The sequence below is a fragment of the Nannospalax galili genome, unplaced genomic scaffold (genome assembly GCF_000622305.1).
Source record: "Nannospalax galili isolate Female #2095 unplaced genomic scaffold, S.galili_v1.0 scaffold1316, whole genome shotgun sequence".
Taxonomy (NCBI): domain Eukaryota; kingdom Metazoa; phylum Chordata; class Mammalia; order Rodentia; family Spalacidae; genus Nannospalax; species Nannospalax galili.
Window position 1 is genome coordinate 1,262,923 of NW_008337765.1, and position 14,620 is coordinate 1,277,542.

The window sequence follows — 14,620 nt, forward strand, 5'->3', positions numbered from 1 at the left end:
GAAAGAAAGAGCAAATCCAGATCAACAAAATAAGAGATGAAAGGGGAAACAGCACAACAGACATGAAAAAGATCCAGAACATTTTAAGAGAATACTTTAAAAGCCTATATTCTACTAAATTTGGAAACCTAAAAGAAATGGATGGATATCTAAAATCATGGAACCCACCAAAGTTAAACCAAGAAGAAATTATCAGTTTAAACAGACCCATAACATATAAGGAAATCAAAACAGTAATACAAAGCCTCCTAACTAAAAAAAAGCTCAGGCCCAGATAGATTTACAGCAGATTTCTACCAGACATTTAAGGTAAACCTCTGACTAATAATACTTAACTTATTCAAAATGATGGAAACAGAGGGAGAACTCCCAAACCCATTCTATGAAGCCAGCATCACCCAAACCAGGTAAAGACACAACCAAAAAAGAAAACTATAGTTCCATATCCTTGATGAACATAGATGCAAAAATTCTCAACAAAATACTTGCAAACCATATACAAATGTACATCAAAAAGATCATTCACCAAGATCAAGTAGGCTTTATTGCAGAGATGCAGGGATGTTTCAATATACACAAATCAGTAAATGTCATCAATCATATAAATAGACTGAAAGACAAAAACCACATGGTCATCTCAATAGATGCAGAAAAGGCTTTTGACAAAATTCTGCATGCATTCATGATAAAAGTTCCTAAGGGGATTGGACTAGAGGGAACATACCTCAACATAATCAAAGCTATATACAACAAACCCACAGCCAACATCATTCTAAATGGAGAAAAACTGGAAGCATTCACATTAAAATCAGGAACCAGACAAGGATGTCTACTATCTCCACTACTTTTCAATATAGTTCTTGAAACTCTTGCTAGAGTAATTAGATAAGAGAAGGAAATGAAAGGAGTACTAATTTTAAAAGAAGAGGTCAAATTATCCCTTTGTGCAGACGATATGATCAACACTTTCAGTAAAGTGGCAGGTTACAAAATTAATCTACAAAAATCAGTATCCTTTCTTTATACCAATAACAAGCAATTGGAGAAAGAGTGCAGGGAAATGTTTCTATTCACAATAGCTGCAAAAAAAAAAAAAACAAATTCTCTTGGAATAAACCTAACTGAAGATTTCAAAGATCTCTGCAACAAAAATTTTCAGTCTTTAAAGAAAGAGATCGAGGAAGACACCAGAAGATGGAAGGACCTCCCATTATGGATTGAAAGAATTAATATTGTGAAAATGACCATCCTACCAAAAGCAATACATAGAATCAATGAAATCCCATCAAAATCCCCATGACATACTCCACAGAATTAGAAAAAAAAATCCTTAAATTTGTATGGAAGCACAAAAGACCCTGAAGAGCCAAAGCAAACCTGAGCACAAAGAGCAACACTAGGGGGATTACTATACCAGATCTCAACATATACTACAGGGCTATAGTCATAAAAACAGCATGGTACTGGCACAACAGTAGACACATATGTCAATGGAACAACATTGAAGACCCAAACCTGAGTACACACAATTTCAGCCACCTGATATTTGACAAAGGTGCCAAGAACACACAATGGAGGAAAGACAGCATCTTCAACAAATGGTGCTGGTAAAACTGGATCTCCACCTGTAGAAGAATGAAACTAGATCCTTATCTTTCACCTTGCACAAAAGTCAATTCCAAATGGATCAAAGACCTCAATGTGAAACTGGAAACCCTGAAACTATTAGAAGAAAATACTGGCAGTCAACAAATGGGACCTCATTAAACTAAAAAAGCTTCTGTACAGCAAAAGAAGCAATCAGGTTTATGTGGTACTGGGAATAGAACTCAGGGTGTCATGTATGCTAGGCAAGCACTCTATCAACTAAGCTACACCTAGGCCCTGATTCAGAGACACTTTGGGTAAATTATTTCACTCCTTTGTGTTTCCATTTTTCTTCTTTGTAAAATTCAGTTAAATCCAGCCCTCCCTCCTAGCTGAGTTAGGCCATCAATTTAATGTTTTAAAACAATTATGTGTTTATCATCTTAAAGTTCTGAAGCTCAAAAATCTGACCTGGGCCTCGTGAGACTAAAGGAGTCTGCAAAGCTGGTTCCTCAGGCTCCCTTTCCAGCCTCTATAGGCTCTTCCTCCATATTTATATTTTCCCTTTCTTTCTTTCTTTCTTTCTTTCTTTCTTTCTTTCTTTCTTTCTTTCTTCTTTCTTTCTTCTTTCTTATTTATTTATTTATAATTTTATGTATATTTGTGTATTGCCTGCATATAGGTAAGTGCACCCGTGTCGTGCAATGCCTGTGGAGGTCAGAAGAAGCTGTTTGATCCCCTGGGACTGGAGTTACCGACTGTTGTTAGCTGCCATGTGGGTGCTGAGATTCAAACCTGGGTCTTCTGCAAGAACAACCAGTGTTCTTAACCACTAAGCCATCTCTCCAGCCCCCTTCCTCCATATTTATAGCTGCCAATAGCCTGCAAGTTCTCACAAGGAATCACTGACCTCTATAAATAACAGCCCTTTGTAGGGGCTCCACCTTGGAAATTTCTTTCTCTGCCGCCCCCTCCACCTCCCTGCATGCTTAGTATTGAACCTTAAGAGTTTTCCCACTGAGCTACAACTCTAGCCTGACATTTTCCTATTTTCAGGTCAGCTGGTTAACAATTTAAGTTCCAGCCGGGCGTGGTGGCGCACGCCTTTAATCCCAGCACTTGGGAGGTAGAGGCAGGCGGATCTCTGAGTTCAAGGCCAGCCTGGTCTACATAGTGAGTTCCAGGACAGCTGGGGCTACAGGGAGACCCTGTCTCAAAAAGACAAAAAAAAAAAAAACAATTTAAGTTCCACCTGCACATTAGGCACCCCACTCCCCACCCCTGGCCAGGTACATGTTCACAGGTTCTCCTCAGAGGGGCATGGACAGCTTTGGCAGGTTATCATTCTGCCTGCCACAGCAGGGTTTCTGAGCAGGGCCCAACCACTGCCCTTCCCATCTGAGTCAAGGGAGCAGTCCATGGTAGGGCTCCTTATGGACTTGGGCCCAGGGGTGATCTGGGCCTCTCTTTGTAGATAGTATGTTTGTAGTCCAGTGAGGGAGGCTGATTTGCTCATGGTCGTATAACAAGTCCAGGAGAAGATGCTTCCTGTCAGCCCCATTGACTGTAATGGGGTAGGGCCACTGGAGCATCCAGGGTGGACGTGTACAGAGCATGTGTCTTCCTGAACAGATCCTGCAGCTCCTGAAAGGCAAGCTGCCAGTGGGCCATGACCTGAAGCATGACTTCAACACTTTGAAGGAAGATATGAGTGGTTACACTATCTACGACACATCCACAGACAGGCTGCTGTGGAATGAGGCCAAGCTGGATCACTGCAAGCAAGTGTCCCTGTGAGTGCTGAGTGAGCACTTACTGCATAAGAGCATCCATCCCTGAAAGGTCAGGAAATAAGGTCATTCTCAGTTACATAGCAAGTTTGAGGCTGACCTGGACTACTGGAGACCCTGTAAAAAAAAAAAAAAAAAAAAAAAAAAAAAAAAAAAAAAAAAAAAAAAAAAAAGGGCAGCATCCTGAAGACAGGGATGAATGGTAGTCCCCAAGGCAAGAGAACAGATCCAGTGAAGTTTGCAGGAACAACTGGTCTGGACACAACTTGGTGGAAGATGCAAGGGGCACAATGGAGCTCTATTGGATCGCACAGCAACTCAGAGCCTGAGCCCAATGAGGGGGCTGTCTGACTGAAGTTCTTCCAGTCCCTTCTCCAGGGAACAGAGGATCTACTCCTTCAAGATAGCAGCTTTCCAGAGTTAGATCTGTCTTAAAAAAAAAAAAAAAAGAATGGAAAAAAAAAAAGCAAAAGGAAAAAACCTCATCTTAAAAAATGACAGCACCAGGCGTGGTCCCAGTGCTTGGGAGGCAGAGGCAGGTGGATCTCTATGAGTTCGAGGCCAGCCTGGCCTACATAGTGAGTTCCAGGCCAGCTGGGGCTACAGGGAGACCCTGTCTCAAAAAGACCAAAAAAAAAAAAAAAGTGACAGCAATTCTCTTGCTTTTGGAAAAAATGTATCTTTAGTGATAAATGGCTCTATATTTTGTCTACTCAAAAAAAGTTGAAAAAAATATAAATATAGAAAAAAGAATGGAAGGTCACATGCACAAAAATAAAATAGTCACAGTGGGTTTGTTTGTTTGGTTTTGTTTGTTTTTGGCTCTGCTGGGGACCATATCCAGGGCCTTGAACATGTTAGGCTAGTGCTCTACCACTGAGCTACACCCCTGGCCCTGATGGTTATTTCTGTGTAGTCAAATACAGGTGATTTCTTCTCCTCTGGAAAATAACGGACAGATGTCTTATAAAGACATTTTATATAACTAGCAAATATGCCTGTCTATATGCATATGCACATACACAAACATATTTTACTATAGGAAAGAGATGCCTGGAATTTTTTTCTTATCAGTTCCATCTTTCAGAGACAGTAGAGTGTCAGCATGTGATTGCAAAAGTCTCTTTTGAGGAGATTGTTTCTTTTATAATTCTAAGAACCACAAAGGTATCATCTCTTTAAGTTTTTGTGCACTATCACGTGCCAGAGCTTAGAGAGTGTCAGCCCTTGGCTGTACTATTAGGTTTTCCATTAGCATCCATTAACCACCAACTTTTACTTCTTGGTTTGCAGCCATAGAATTCCTTATGAGACTGAAAAAAAATGCAGACATGATGATGTGATTTGAAGACTAAGTATCTACTCTCCCTACCACCCATGTCTTGATACTCATCAAGCATTAAACATTAGGAGGATGCCAGGGGTCCCAGTGGCACTGGCCTGTTTGATTTCTTTTTATGAGAGAAATCAACCTTCTGTTAGAAGCAAGTCTCAAAACGGTTTTATTAACAGATCTAGAGAGACTGAAGCCAAACACATGTGGCCTGCTTTGCTGTTACTTGCAGCATTTATGATCAAAAGCTGAGATTCTAATGGCAGATCTATCCTGAGGCATGCTCCCCTTGATTCTACACACTCTTCGGGGTTCCAACCACCTTTACTTGCTCCTGTCAGGACCACCAGAAGGAAGGGAGGCTACAGACATCGAACAGGCCAATGTTGCTTCTGGCAGAACTACCGTTAGTTTCCATTGGTTTGACAGTCTGGTGGTGGTGAGCAGTTGGTCTGCCTTTGAGAACTGTGCCCCAACAGGACAAGGATATTCCATGAGGCCAGGAGAGGCACGTAGAATGTCTAAGAGGGGTTTACCATTGACTCCCACTAACAGTTCTGAAACTCAAAATGAAACCAAACAATTCTGTGTACTGAGATTCCACAGCTACGTGTGTAAATACACAGGAAGTACTGTGGAAGGAGACACATTAGCTTAGTGAAAATGGTTAAGATTGGAGGCAGGAGGGCTCTAAATTTACCTATAATTCTTACAGGTGTTTTAATTGAAAAAAAATTACACCTATCTGTCTCTATATGTCTATGTGTATGTATGTGTGCGTGGGGAGGTACATATGCCATGGCACATGTGGAGGTCAGAGTCAGTCCTCTCCTTCTACCACATGGGTTCTAGTGATCAACCCAGGCTTGTGGCAGGCACTTTTACCTGCTGAGTCATCTTGCCAGCCTAGTTTGAAGAACTTATGTTAACGGGGACACTTAAAATTAATTTAAGGGGAGCTGGGGATATGCTCAGTGGGTAAAGGTGCTTGCCACCACCAAAACTAATGACCTGAGTTCAATCCCTAGGACCCACATGGTAGAAAGAGAGAACCAATTTCTGCAAGTTGTCCTCTGACCTCATTGCACACCATGGTACACATGTGCACACATACACACAGACTAATAATAAGTTGAAAATTAAAATTAAAATTTAATTTAAGGGCTAGAGATATAGCTCAGGGGAAGAGCACTTGCCTAGTGTGCATGACTCCCTAGGTTCAGTTCCAGTACTGCAAAAAACAAACAAATTAACAATTCATTAACTTAAACCAGTCTTAAGTCTTTTGATTCTTCCTCTTTGGAAGAATTATGGATAAACGCACCACTTCATTATTTTATAACAGCAGGAGTTCTGAAGACTGAGTTCTTCCTTGATTATGGAAGTCTTTTTTAAGATATTTTTTTAATTAGAAAATTTTCTTTTTCCATTTTAATTGAATTTTTGCAAATTTCATATTTTAAAAAATTAACTTATTTTTTATGTGTTTGCCTTTTTTGCATGCATGTATGTAAGTGCACGTGTATCATGCAATGCCCAGAGGCCAGAAGAGTGCATTGGATCCCCAGAAACTGGAGTTACGGATGGTTGTTAGTCACCATGTGAGTGCTGGGAACCAAACTTGGGTCCTCTTCAAGAGCCAGTGCTCCTAATTGCTGAGCCATCTCTTCAACTCCAGCTTATGGAAGTCTTGAGGGGCAAACAACACCTGAGGAAGTGAGCTGTCTTGGTACCTTTTCTGTTGCATTCTACCAGCCTGGGTAATTTATAAACAACAGTTTATTTGGCTTACTGTACTGGAGAATGGGAGGTCCAGAACAGGTCTCAGGTACCTGTTGTGAAAGGTCTTGATGCTCTGTAATAACATGATGGGTAGTAGGGTAAGAAAACACAAGACAGGAGAGGAAGGCTGGGGCCCACTTCCCAGATACCAAACCCACTCCTGCCAAAAAGGCCTTCATCCATTCTTGTGGACAGAGCCCTTGTGACCTAATCACATCTTAAGTCCCACATCTTAATACTGTTACAAAAGCCATTTGTTCTCATTTGTTTTAGAGGGGATGTTCAAGCCATAGCATGCCAGTTGCCTTAAGTGGGGTCCCAGGGATGCAGGTGCATGAGATTTATTGAGAGACTGTCCTTAAGAAAAAACTTGTGAGGGAGCCAGACAGGGAAGAGAAAACACTGAATAAGGATGTGATCTCAGGCAAAGCATAGTACTGGTCGTTCAGAGCATGGAACGGGCAAGGTAGCTTGAGAGTTGGGAAAAGAACTATGATGACAAATAACCAGATGTGGTGGTGCCCACCTTTAATCCCAGCACTATGGAGGCAGAAGCAGGCGAATCTCTGTAAGTTTGAGGCCTGATCTTCAAAGTGAGTTTCAGGCCAACCATGGCTACATAGTGTCTCAAAAATAAAAAAAAAAAAAGCCACAACACAAAAAAAGAAACAACACAGTTGGGTTTGATGGTCCAGTGGCACCTAAGCAGTTCTTAGGTAGCCTGTCTTTCCTGGTAAGTGAATATGAAGTAGAAACATCCCAAAATCAGAAAAGGAGCCTGCAGAGAACCTGGAGACATAGAGCCAGCTTGGGACCCCAGCAGGTAGGACACAGGTTCAGAATAATCCCCACCCAGATCAGAGAAGAAACAACACAGTTGGGTTTGATGGTCCAGTGGCACCTAAGCAGTTCTTAGGTAGCCTGTCTTTCCTGGTAAGTGAATATGAAGTAGAAACATCCCAAAATCAGAAAAGGAGCCTGCAGAGAACCTGGAGACATAGAGCCAGCTTGGGACCCCAGCAGGTAGGACACAGGTTCAGAATAATCCCCACCCAGATCAGAGTCCAGATTTCTGGTGAAGGATCAGGAGAGGCCACTCGAGGCCTTCTGAGAAAGAATCTTCCTCAACCTGTGAGCCCACCAAAGGCAGACTGGGTAGAAAAAAAAGGGAAAAGACTGAGCTCAGGCCCCTTGGGAACAGAGGGTGAGGTGAAGACGTGGCTCGTGTCCTTAAGGAAGCCAAACAGGATAATGATGCCAGTGTGACAAAGTCCACAAGGAAGTGCACAGTGAGGCAGAGAAGAGATGGTGGAAGGACGAGCAGGCATGTCTGGGAAGGTTTTAGAGGACTCCTTGATGTGCCAAGGCACACTGAGGTTATGGCTTGAGTCCTGAAGATCACAATGTCTGGGACCAGAGAAGACTTTAAAGGTTCAGAATAATAAATAGAACTGGCAAAGAATTTGAAGACAAAAAAATAGGTGGTGTTAATAAAATGGCTCTACATGTGAAGGTGCTTACCACTAAAGTTGATGACCTGAGTTGCATCCCCGAACCTACATGATAAAAAGAGAGAAAGGACTCCTGCAAATTGTCCTCTGACCGAAAGTACACAAACACACAGCCACACAGGCACACAGCCACACACACACACACACACACACACACACACACACACACACACACACACACACACACACACAGAGTAAATGTTAAAAAAATGTTTTTAGTTGGGTGTGGTGGCACACACTAATTTCAGCACTTGGGAGGCAGAAGCAGGCAGGTCTCTGTAAGATCATGGGCAGACTGTTCTACATAGAGAGTTCTAGGCCAGCTGGGGCTACAGGGAGGCCCTATCTCAAAAAGACCGAATAAAATAAAATAATTTTTTTTAAAAAATAAAAGAGTTGCCTGCGGTACGCCAAGAGGAATACTGTGACTGAAATGCTGGCTAATGTGCATGATGGAATGCCACCTACAGAGAAGGCAAGAGTCGGCCTTAACCAACACTGTTGGGTTGTGTCACTGCTGAGATAGTTTTTTCCTTTGAGAAACTGGCATCTGAGCCTGGTTCAATGACAGGTAATAAACAACCAATGGAGGGCATTCTGCTCCTTGCTTCCCTTTCCTGTCTCCCTTCCTTCCCTCCTCTTGCCCAGCTCATCTCCCTTTCTATCGTCCTTTTCTTATTATAAAAGAATTGTTTTTCTGGAGAATCAAGAATGAAAACGTTTCAAGGACAACACGGCCTAATGGTCATTTAGTAGGAAATGACAATCAGCAGTTCAGTACAAAAGAAGAATGAGCCCCCATATTAGGCTGAAAGCAACAAAAGTTTGCTGAAGGAGAGGGGATGAATGGCCTCTCATGGAGGGAGGGAGCCACTAATGCTGTTGCTTTTTTTTTTTTTAATATTTTATGTGTCTGAGTGCATTGCCTGCATGTATGTGAGTGCACCCATGTTGTGCAATGCCGCGGAAGTCAGAAGAGGGCTTTAAGATTTCCCCTGGAACTGGAGTTAAGGATGGCTCATAGCCTATAGCCAGCACTTCTCTGGGCTGGAGAGATGGCTCAGTGGTTAAGAACACTGGTTATTCTGGCAGAAGACCCAGGTTTGAAGCCCAGCACCCACAGGGCAGCTAACAACTGTCTATAAGTCCCAAGGGATCCGACAGCCTCTTCTGACCTCTGCGGGCATTGCACAACACAGGTGCACTTATCTACAGGTAATACATGCATACACATAAAATAAAAATAAAATTTTTTTAAATCTTAAAAAAAATATATAGCCACTTCTCAATGTGTGGAATTCCCACTTTCTCAATGTAAACTCCAATGACGCCCTTTACCCTTTGTTCTTGGTTTAATTTGGGGTAAACCCGACATGCTTTAAGAGAAAAAGTACTATAATAATTCATGTGACTGTTTGTATCCATAAATATATATTCATAATTATATTTTTACATTTATTAAAATTCAAGATATTGTAAATTGCTAAAATTACATAGATATTCAGTGTCTCTTAGAAAATAAGGTTTCAGGTCTAGAGAGATGGCTCAGTGGGTAAAAGCACTTGATGCATAAAGGTGAAGACCTGAGTTCAAAGCTCCAGAACTCATAAAAAGTAGGGTGTGGTTGTATCTGCCTATAACCCCAGAGCTAGGAAGGAGGAGCAGAGACATGAGGATTACTCAGACTTGCTAGCTGCCAGCCTAGCTCCAGGTTCTGTGACAGACCTTGTCTCAGGGAATAAGGCAGAGAGTGACAGAACAGGATACCTGATGCCATCCTCTGGGTTCTGCATGTAAGCATACTGAGACATACATACACACACATGTGCATATACCACACATACACCACACACATACATATGTGCATATATACTATACACATGCACACACAGAGATTCTAAGACCAGAAATGGGTCATTCTGTATTTGCTGAAAAAGGTCTATTTTCATGCTGGGTATGGCAGCACACGCCTTTAGTCCCAGCACTCAGGATGCAGAGGCAGGTGGATATCTGTGAGTTCGAGGCCTGCCTGGTCTATATAGTGAGTTCCAGGCCAGCTAAGGTTGTAGGGAGACCCTGTCTCAAAAAGATAAAAAAAATATACTTTAAGAAAAAATTCTTTCTTAAATACATTTTTATTAAATGATGATGATGATGATTATGTTTTACTATGTTGCCCCAGCTGTTCCCTAATTCCTGGGCTCAGATGGTCCTCCAGCTTCAATTCTCTCAAGTGCTGGCACTACAAGTGCCTGCCAACATTCCCATTCATTTTATTAATTCATTCCTGGTTCTTGCATGAGTCTGTCTTATAATAAATTAAAGATGATTTTCTTGATACGAATGAGATACGGATGTTCTCAATGTTGTACTGACATAATAAAAGTGCAGTAGAGACCTGGACTTCCAGTAGAGTGGTGGGCACAAAACTTGAGAGAGACTTCTATGCTGGGAAACAGCAAGGCTAGCCTCGAAAAATTATTTTCCTTGGATTACTTGGGACCCTCCCCTCTCTGTTTCCTGATTGCTTTCCATTCCATTTTAAAGGTATCTTTTTCTGTTGACTGGAAAACATGAATTGAGTACAATGGTTTTTCTGGGGAGCTATAGAAGATTCCACACAGATGATATTACTTTGTCTTCTGGGCACTCATACAAAAAAAGAGAGTTTTGGTTATGGTTATTAAAAGTGTTGGGGAAGGAGCTAGGCAGCATTTGTTTAGTGTGGGTGGGGCCCTGGGATTGATCTCCAGCACTGAAAAACAAACAAGCAAAAACTTTCAGGAGAGACAAGCAGTGGAAAATATGATAATCAAGTTTACAAACCAAGTACAACTGGTTAACCAACGATAGAGTGGCTCATTCTGACTGGAAAGCCTAGGAAGTCAATGACAGTAGAACACCAGCAGGGCCTTCCATAGTAGGCAAAATAGTGACCAAGAGGTGCTGATAGAAAAAGGGAAGAGGGGGGCTGGAGAGATGGCTTAGTAGTTAAGAGAATTTGCTGCTCTTTCAAAGGATCAGAGTTCAATTCCCAGTACTGATGTCAGGCAGCTCTCATTCACCTGTAAGCTCCAGTTCCAGGATAACTGATGCGTTCTTCTGGTCTCAGAGGACACCTGCATCTATGCGCACATACACACAAAAAATTAAATCTTTACAAAAAGAGAAAAAGGAAAGAGCAGCTTAGAAGGGAAAGGATACACAATGGATTGGATTTGGTTTTCTGAATGACCCAGACTTGGGTACACGGTGGTGTGGAAGGGAAGAGCATGTGGCAGATGGTGGAGAGATTGTGGTATGTCTATAAGCCAGATTGGATGCTACTGTCTATCCCAATAGTACACCAGCTTTTTATTACTGTGATGAACCACCTGGGAGAAATGACTTAAGGGAAGACAATTTTACTTTGGCTCACAGTTTCAAAGGCTTCAGTTCATGGTCTCATGCCTGTGAGCTTGTGTTGAGACAGAACATTACGGCTGGGATTGCATGATAGAATAAGGCTGCTCGTTCCATAGTGGCTAGGAAGCAAAGAGAATCAGAAGGCATGACTGGGGTTAGGTATATCCCAAGCCCCACTTCCTCATTTCAACCACCTTTCAGTAAAGAAAAAAATAAATTATGAGTCCATCAATGGATTAACCTATTGATTAGGTCAGAATCTTCTTAATCCAATCACATCTTAATACCACTACCCACTAGGGAGCAAGCCTTTGGGGTTATTTTATAACTAAACCATAAGAGAGAGCCATTTAAATGTTCTCAAGAAAGGAAGTAGCACATTTATTTTGTTCCTTCAAAAGACAAGTCTAGGAGCAGAAGTGACAACACAGTGGGTAAAGCACTTGCTGTACACACCTGATGATCTGAGTTTGATCTCCAGAACGAAGCAAAGGTGGAAGGAGAGAACCAGCTCCATGAAGTTGTCCTCTGACCTCCACACAGATGTTGTGGCATGCCCCCCTCCATCATGCACACACTGTAATAATGAATTAAAAACTAAAACAAAGAAAAGGAATGCTAGCAGCAGTGAATACGTCAAGGTTGTAACACGTCAAGGTTGTAACTTGCACAACATCAAAGACACCATTCACAGCTTTCTAGAATATGATACAAGCAGTGAGCTCTGGAATTGTGTGGTGGGGAGACTCAAAGTGGAGGTGTCAGAGAGTGGGAGAGGTAGCAAGTATGTGTTCTTTGATAATAGGCAATAGAAAGACTTTTGTTACTTGAGGAGGGAAACCCTCATTTATTTATTTACTTATTTATTCATCTTTAGTCTTTTGAGCCAGGGTTTCATGTAGCCTGGGCTAGTCTCAAATTCACTATGTAGCCAAGGCTAACCTTGAATTTCTGGTCCTCTGCTGGATAGCTTTAAGTGACAACTTGACACACCTGGGTTGAGGGAGCCTCAACTGGGAAATTGCCTTCATTAGACTGGCCTGTGGCCATGTCCATGGGGCATCTTCTTGACTGTCGAGTGATGTGGGAGGGCCTAGCCCACTGTGGGTGTTGCCACCTCTGGGCAGGTGGGCCTGTGTTGCCTAAGAAAGCAGGGTGAGCAGGGGCCAGGGAGACAAGCCTGTAAGCAGTGTTCCTCCATGGCCTGTGCTCCAGCTCCTGTCTCCAGGTTCCTGCCCTGAATTCCTACCTTGATCTCCCTGATGAACTGTGACCTGGAAGATATAAGATAAATAAACCCTTTCCTCCCCAAGTTGGTGGTGGTCAGAGTGTTTTGTTACAGCAATGAAGAAACAAACTAGGACACCTCCCAAGTGCTAAGATTACAGGCCTGAGCCACCATGTCCAACCAAGTCATTTATTAAAAGAATGGGGTCAACCTGTAGAGGGAAGGGCTGTGACTGATCTGACATGGTCTCATAGCCCCACCCAGTGATGATGCCAGTCATGATTCTTTCCAAACATGAACCACATGGTCACAAGAATGTGTCTCAGAAGAAGGGGGTCATTTTCCTTAGAAATCAAACAAAAGATATGCTGCCTTGTCTCTGGTGGGTAGCGGTCTCATACCAGGCCATCTTCACAACTGCTTCTTGCTGTAGGAGGGACTCCTGAGCATAGCACCATCAATGTGACCATATCATAGTCATAATGTGACTTTAAGTTGTGTGGTACCAAGCATGGCATTCTGTGTATGAGGAACTCTGTTAGGAAGTTAGGTAGAAGGCAGCCTAAAATTTCTTAAAAATTTCAATGTAGTTACAAGGCCTACCATATAGATGGGTCACAAATACAGACAAGTACAAACTGCAAGGCCTCCAGGACTCAACAAATATATAAGGTAGTACAAACTCATTTTATAAAACCCCAGAGATGGGTCAGTGATTAAGATCACTAGCTGCACTTGCAGAGGACCCAGTTAGGTTCCCAGCACCCACATGGAGGCTAACAACCATCTGTAACTCCAGTTCCAGGGGATCTGATATCATCTTTTGGCCTCCGAGATCACTGCATGACATGGGTATACTTATATACATATAGACAAAACACTCATACACATAAGATAAAATAATAAATATTTAAAAATTATAGAAGCTTCATTAATAGCTTCCAAAACATAGAAGCAGCCAAAATGTCCTATAACAGGTGAATGGATGAACAAACTGTGGCCATCTGTAGAAAGGAATATTATTTAGCAATAAAGAGAAATGATTTATCAAGTCCTGAAAAGACAGAGGAAACTTAAATGCAAGTGAAAAGAAGCTAAGTGAAAGAAGTTATGGTGGTTTGATTGAGGAATGTCCCCACTACTTGAATACTTTGTGCCTAGTTGTTGGTGCTGTTTTGGGATGGGCTTTCAGAGTTTGTAGCCTTGCCCCACTTCCTGTTTGGCTCTCTCTGCTTCCTGCACATGCTTCAAGATGTGAGCTCTCAGCTTTCTGCTCCAGCTGCCCCTACCAAGTCTCCCCCACCATGATGGAATCTAACCCTCTGGAACTGTAATCCCAATGAACTCTTCCTTCCATAAGTTGCCTTGGTCTTGGTGTTTTATCACAGCAACAGAAAAGTAGTTAATATAGAAGCCAATCTGAGAAGGCTACACCTTGAATGATTTCAACTGTAAGGCATTTGGGAAAAGGCAGAATTATGGTAAGAATAGCATACTCAGCAGTTGCCAGGAGTTCATGCAATATGGAAGGATGAATGGGGGGAACACAGCAGAAACCATCCTATCTGATGCTTTAATGATGGTCTTTCCTTATCCTTCTGCTAAAACACAGTGCACAATGCAAAGTGAGCCCTAATGTAAATGATGACTTTAACAAGAAGTGTAAATACTAGTTCACCCACTATAACAGATGTGGCACACTAGTGTAAATGTTAATAAGAGAGAAACTGTAATGTGGAGCTGGAGACATAGCTCAGGAGTTAACAGCACTGGTTGCTCTTGCAGGGGACCCAGGTTTGGTTCACAGCACCCATGTGGCAGCTAACAAAAATCTATAACTCTGGTTCCAGGGGCTCCAACACTCTTTTCTGACCTCCTCAGGCATTGCATGACACAAATGCACTTACATACACAGAGGAAATACACTCATACACATAAAATAAAAATAATAAAATAAAATATTTTAAATAAAATAAGGTTTCAG